The sequence below is a fragment of the Oryza sativa genome, chromosome 11 (assembly GCF_034140825.1).
Source record: "Oryza sativa Japonica Group chromosome 11, ASM3414082v1".
Taxonomy (NCBI): Eukaryota; Viridiplantae; Streptophyta; class Magnoliopsida; order Poales; family Poaceae; genus Oryza; species Oryza sativa.
In genome coordinates, this window is record NC_089045.1 from 7,621,132 (window position 1) to 7,628,242 (window position 7,111).

The 7,111-nt window shown below is 37.2% G+C and overlaps 1 long non-coding RNA gene across 1 annotated transcript; it reads left to right on the top strand.

Annotated features, from left to right (window-relative positions):
• The first annotated feature begins 4,343 nt into the window (after positions 1-4,343).
• LOC9267399 (uncharacterized) lies at positions 4,344-6,162 on the top strand. Its single transcript, XR_001540960.3, has 2 exons — positions 4,344-4,541; positions 5,636-6,162. It is a non-coding gene; the product is annotated as an uncharacterized lncRNA (long non-coding RNA).
• Positions 6,163-7,111: the final 949 nt, after the last annotated feature.

The following is a 7,111-nucleotide window of genomic DNA, read 5'->3' on the forward strand; positions in this document are numbered from 1 at the left end:
TAAAAAGGAACTAGTATACGTATATTCACAATTACATTTCTTCTTTTTTCTTAGAGCTTGGATAACTTGAATTTAAACTTGTTGCATATCTATAAAGTGGTATACTTATATTAATATACCTTGTTATTCTTTTAAAAAAATATTTCATAACTAAATGATATATAAGAAACGAGCGGGCATTTCCTCGAGGACCAAAATACTTTCCCATTGTATGCTTGTGATACAGCCAGTCCTAAAATATATATATATATATATATATATATATATATATATATATATATATAAGTACATGTATCGGCCAACTAGGTATATTTTATATGCTATGGTTGGGCAGCAAAATCCATGAGTAGTTTATGCTTGAGACCTCTCTCTATATATTTGAGTCCTATAAATATAATATTTGGCATCACAGGATATCTTGGTACCATTACTTTTAGATAAGATACCGTGCATATATATAACTAAATATATCTAACATTTGACCATCAATGTTTTTGTGTCGATTCAGATTTTCATGGCTAGGTTCGTCCTTAGTTATAAAATATTATAATTTTACTATGTTTTTCATAGATTTTATAATAGTAACTAATTATAAAACCAATATTTTTAGAGGACTTTTACGGTACATTCTACTGCAAGTATATATTTTGGTATTTGTTAAAAATCTGGAAAGACTTGTTTAGTAATTTGAAATTGAGACTCGAGATTTATTTTTATTAGGAGTAATTGTCCATGGATCTTAGTCATCTGTTCGCGCTAGCGTTTTTTGTGATGCCACTTCCTCTTACTATTCATTTGCTGCTTGCTGCCTGTCGGCTGCCCTTTCCTTGCTGCTGCCCTGCCTCCTCCTACTGCCTGCTGCCGCCGCCCGGATGCCATGCACCATTGTTGCCGCCTGTAGTAGCTGCGCCCGGGTGCCGGAAGCCACGACCCTTGACTGCTCCGCATCACCTTGCCGCCGCGCGCCTCGGGACGAGCCCCCAGCGGCCCGGCGCCCTTCTGTGTCTTCGACTATCCACCCCCTCCCGCGCAACCGAGCCGTCGATGGTGGAGTTGGAGAATTTTGGGCAGACCTAGAGTTTTGGGTAAGGAATGTTAGAAGTCACAAGAGGAGGAAAGGAGGACGGTAACTCGATTCAATTTCCGTTAGCGGCGGCATGGGGGCGGCGCTTGCTCACAGTGGTTGTTGGCGCCGAGCCAGGGGCGCGGCGCAGTGGCTGTCGGCGGGGGTGGTAGTGAAAGGGACGAAGGAAGGGGAAGGAAACACAAAAATACAAAAATACCCCATGCAAAAAGATAAAAAAGACAAATATATCCTATTCAATTTATAATGCAAGTTAATTTAGGTGGAAGATTTGATGAATTTACACCGTTAGATCAAATATACTGCTAGTATATATTTACAGTACAATGTACCGTAAAACTTCTCTATTTTTAGTGACCATGTTGCCGTTCAAAACATCACTCACTTATGACCGGGGAGAGCAAGATGGTAACATCCTTGTTTTGAGAGCATGCATTCTAGGGAATTAAATTTGAAAATACATTATTTATTCAATTTTTTCTTATAAATATTCGGGATGTAAAATTTTTTGCGTAAATATACTGTCGATCTCGCACAACCGTTGCACGAGAATGACGTGGGAATGACGTCGTGGACGGTATCGCGCGGCAAAGGCGCGAGACCGCACGGTCTCGCGGGACAACAGTGCGAGACCGCGCGGTCTCGCGGAATGGTACAGCGAGACAGAACGGTCTCGCGTAAGCATTGAGCGAGACCGGTGCCATGTTGATTCAATTAGCGACTAATTATCTTGATTAGAGATTAATTAATTATTAATTAATCACTAATTAGGATAATCAGTTACTAATTATTATTAGTTATGCTAATTAATTAATTAAGCACTAATTAAATGGAGCCGGTGGACAGTTTCGCTGTTTGATTCCGCGAGACCGAACGGTCTCGCTCTTCCATTGCGCGAAACCGCGCGCTCTCGTGCCTTCGCTGCGCGAGACCGTGCGTTCTCCCACTTTCAACGCGCGATAGCACCCATGACGTCATACTCACCTTGGTTTCGCGCAACGGTTGTGCAAGATCGACGGTATATTTACACAAAAAATTTTATATCCCGAATATTCATGAGAAAAAATTGAATGAACAGTATATTTTTAAATTTACTGCTATGGGGATAAATTAATAAAGTAGATTCCGGAGCGTAGAGACATGCTCCTATATGGGCAAAATTTTTATGGAGGAAACTTTGCATGTCACCTAAAGTAAACTAATAAAGAAAATTTGTCAGGAGCGTAGACATGCATGCTCCACCTAATTAATTAAGCACCTGCACGTGGTAGCTTTTTTAATATCACATGGTAAATATTTAATTTAAATTCAAGCATCATCGAATATAAATTATATCATACTTTAATTTTTACTATCTTCTATTTAATTATATAGTAAGTTCTATATGAGAGGCGACAGACTAGTTAATAGGTTGTAGCGAATTTATAATATTTTGACTTCATGAGTTACTACACAAAGCGGTTGTCTAGCAAACGCAAGATTTTGGAGATGGAGTAACAAAGCATTGATCCACTGCGAAACGTTAAAACTTCAAAATATCATAAATGAATTATCGATAACAAATTTCAAATCAAATAAAAACATTTTATCCTGCAAACTAATCAAATAAAAACATTTTATCCTGCAAACTACAACATAGTTAGGAAAATATTATATTACACCCCTTGGAAATTAAAATAGGTATGGCTTCAACACTATCTTATGTATCTCCTCTTCAATTCATAGAGATTTATAAATCCAATTAACAACAGCCAAAAAAAAGAAGAAAACTACACAATCAAATTATTTCTAACTTATATTTATTAATTATTTATAAAAAATCCAGAATTAATTTGGGAGTACAACAATTAATTTCAATTATATTTTTACCTGTTCAAAATTTCTAGTACCTATGCTACTGGGTGTTGTCTAATAGAATCAGGTCCATTAGATCCAAAGTAATAGATGGATTATACAGCAAAAAATGATACTATGGATCATAGTCATTTTATAGGTTATATATATGTACATCTCTTCCAAGGATGGCGAGGAGTTGCACCATTTTGCACAATTATGATAATTAGCATTTACTTATTCCATATATAGATGTTAAACTAGTTGTGTTTATCAACAACTTGGTACAGTAATAAGTATGGGAACTAGTTGTTCTAACTTCTACTGGTTATAATTATCAAGATATGAAATTTCCGATTAATGTCTTGTACATTACAAGTTTGTACACAAAAATGCACGCATATGCATGGCAATTCATTTGACTATAATTTGTCATTGGCGTTTACCTAGTTCTACAATATATATGCTATCGAGGAATATTGAAACTTCTACAATATCGCATTGGGGATGATATGTCATTTGTTTCACTAGGCCATTTGTTATGTCATACCAATTTATAGTACAATTTGCACATGTATGAACTTTGGCATGCGCGCCGTCCTCGCAGCAATGCGCTAGCGGGGACGTGTACGTGTTGCACTAACGTGTCAAATATATATGTCAACAAAATTAACTATGAGAAGCACATATACAATTTTCCAGTCATAAATTACATTATATATAAGACAAGGAGAAGATAGATAAATCAAGAAAATCTCAAACTAAAAAAGTTGACAAAAATGCATTGTTTATTTCTGCATGCTTTTGGCATGTAATATATTTTACACCTATAGTACTATACCGTGATTGGGATTACCTGTGACCTTGCCTATTTGACACAACTTAAACATTGACAATCATAGGGGTATAAGGTTGCATTCCCAATATATATATACTTCCTCGTGGACAGTGAATAGGATGCCCCCGTACACATGCATAGCACTGGAACCAGCTCCTCTAAACTTAGTGTCTTCCGAATTTAAGTGGCTGGTATATGGGCCTCAGTTTGGGGGTTCATATGTCAACGACCCACAACAGAGGATAGTAAATTAGAGGAGTTTCTTTTTTCCATAGGACTTGTGCTGATTTGGCAAAGAACTAAAGCGAGGAGAGATACATGGTGTCTCACGTAAGAAGTAGCTATTCACAATAACATGACATCAATGAGAGAGATTAGTATATGAAATAAGCGGGCCCAATGTTAGATATATACTATAATATATGTAGTGGAAACTGTACTTATGATGCAAACATGGAAACCAGATTGTGGACCATTGGATCCAAAATGTACATCCCAGATCTCCTTGTTACATTTATGAAATGACCCCCGCACCAGCCTATGTACATTTTGCACATACACCATCTTGTTTTTTTCCCAACCCCACATTGGTACAGCTCCTTTTGAATCATCAGATCCAATCGGGAGAGGGGGAGGGGAGAGAGGCTAATCGATGGAGACACCGGCCAACCAGTCGCGGGATTGAGTGAGGAGGCGTGGCGGAGGAGGAGGCAGCGACGACGGCGACGACAACAAATCGTTTGCTCCGCTAGCCAGATGGATATTGTCTGCACCAGCGATCCCGCGGTGAGCTTCTCTAAAGGCCTCCAAATCCCTTTCCTCGTCGATGCCGAATGCTGAGCAGCGATCATGAGATGAGTTTCTTTCTTCTGTTTGCGGGGTTGGGGAGTCGTTTGGAGCGATTTGTTGCAGAGGCTGCTGTTGTGCTCTTCGACGGCAGGAGGAATGCACAGATTGCTGCTGCGGCCCTTGCTCTTAATTATTAATTATATTCCTATAGAATGTCAGGATGTAGGATGTAATTAATAATCCTCCAAGCTGTGTTCCCTTGCTCTTAATTATTAATTATACTAGATGAAACCCCGCGCGTTGCTGCAGGAGTTTGGTATGATAATAAGAAATATAAATAATGTGTGAGATAGCTAGACGATAGAAACTTGCATAAGTTGATGTGGTTTATAATAATTTAAATAGTATACAGAATGATGACCCAAATTTAAAAGTAATATGATGTGGCTTTATGGAAGAAGAAAATGAGGAAGATAATTCCAACCATAAATTAATCATTTGAGCGTTAGAAACAATTGAGGTGATATAGCTTAATGAGAGAAGCAAGAAATAACATTAACTATGTGAGAATGAATTGTATTGGTATATAGATATTATACAAAATGATGGAGAGATATATTGCAATATTTTGAGAATTATGTGAAATGATGATTTAACGTGCTTGGATTTTTGTAAGCTCTAAAATTTTAAGTGAGGATAAACTATATAAGCATATAGGATATTATAAAAAGTGAAGGAGAGGTATATTGAAATATTATGTGGATTATGTGGGATGATAATTTAATTAACATGCTTGCATTTTAAAGTTCTAAAACTTAATAAATTAGCATGCTTGCATGAGATTTAAGATGTATTAAATGTTAGTGGATGATGTGGCATCTTTGCATGTTGAGCTTTAAGATGTAGTGGGCTTTAACTTTATAGAAATATAGGATTAATTCCTATAGAATGTCATGATGCAGGATGTCATTAATAATCCTCCAAGCTGTTCCCTTTTAACTTTTTTCCCTGTTACTTGAAACTTGACTAAGGATTCTCTTCGTATTAATGTGGATTGTGTCACTGACCATATGGTTGTATCTTTCTTTCAGCGCTTCGCTGGGACTTGGAATGTTTGTTGTTTTTCAGTGCTTTCATGGCCATGGAACTCAGAATGTCTCCAACGTGCAAATTCTTGGTTGTGATCTAGAAGATGGTTATTTGTTTGAAACAATGGAAGCACTTGATGTTCCCTTAGCATATACACTTGTGAGCTTGTGTTGATAGAATTGTAAAGCTTACATATGTTTTAGTTCTACTATTATTTTGAAGAGGGAAATGTGCAGCTGGATGCTAACATCGGTTGCAAGGACTGAAGTGTACGTACCAATGAGAGAGATTCCTATGATCTTCAGTGACAAGTCTATTACCATTAGAGTATATATGCCAATGTTATCATCATATGAGCTCACCAAGAAATATGGTGAGACAATTCAACTAAGAAACTTATGGTGAGATATCCGTAATTGCTTCATATTCAAGGCTTCTAGATGATTTATATAGTAAGATATACTGGTGTGCTAATGTAAGTCATGTTGAGAAAGAACTTATGCTCGGATATAGTTTCTTTGTTTATTCATATGTAAGTATTGCTTGAGGGCTCGGGAGAGTATTGTCGGTTATGGATCGAAAGTCAACTTAGGAGAAGTTGATATCCGGATGATCAAGGAGCTCATGCGGGCTACTAAGGCTCATGAACAATACACGTGCAGGTGAAGGTTTCATATGGTATACAATAGGAATTGTGTGTATGAAAAGCAGGGTCAAATTTAGCAGGAATCTAAGTTTGGGAAGTTTGAGCTTTAAATATGTAAAGGGATAAGTTGGATATTTATACGAATTACTAATCCATGTTGGATTTGTGGCTGTGGACAGCCATATGAGGGTATAAATAGATGTGAGGTTTAGGTTCTCGGAATGAGTTTAAGAGAATAAATTTTGGAGAGAGAGAAAAAAGGGTTTTGGCCTACGTTGAGAGGAGTGTTGTAGGTGTACTTTGTAAATACATCTTGGTATAATAAAGTTAGATTTTTTATCGAGTTGTACTTTTTGTTTTCCAATGGTCAGATCAACAGCTTCACAGTGGTTAGACTGATGGCACGTGGCTGGTCAGACTGATAGCCTTACGGCAGTTGGACCAGCAACGCATAAGCGGTTGGACCGCATCTCTATTCATGTTAGAGGGTGTCTTTTATTCCCTAAAAGTTTTAGGTTTTTGCTGCTCCTATCACTTACCTCCTCTAGTAAATTTGGTTATTCTTGTTCGATCCTACATAAGGCAATTTATTGTAACATGGTATTAGAAAGAGCACTCCAAGAAGGCCAATTGGGTTGATAATTTAACTTCATTTTTAAAACTCTGAACGCCAGTTTCAAATTTAGCTAGGTTTAAGTTATTTCTCTGTAACTAGAAAATATAGAAAGCTATGCATGTATTGTCACTTGCAGTTGTGCCTATGTTTGATCTATAACAATGTTGCGTATATATACCCGACTATTGTCTTTTTCTTCCATCACATTTAAGAATG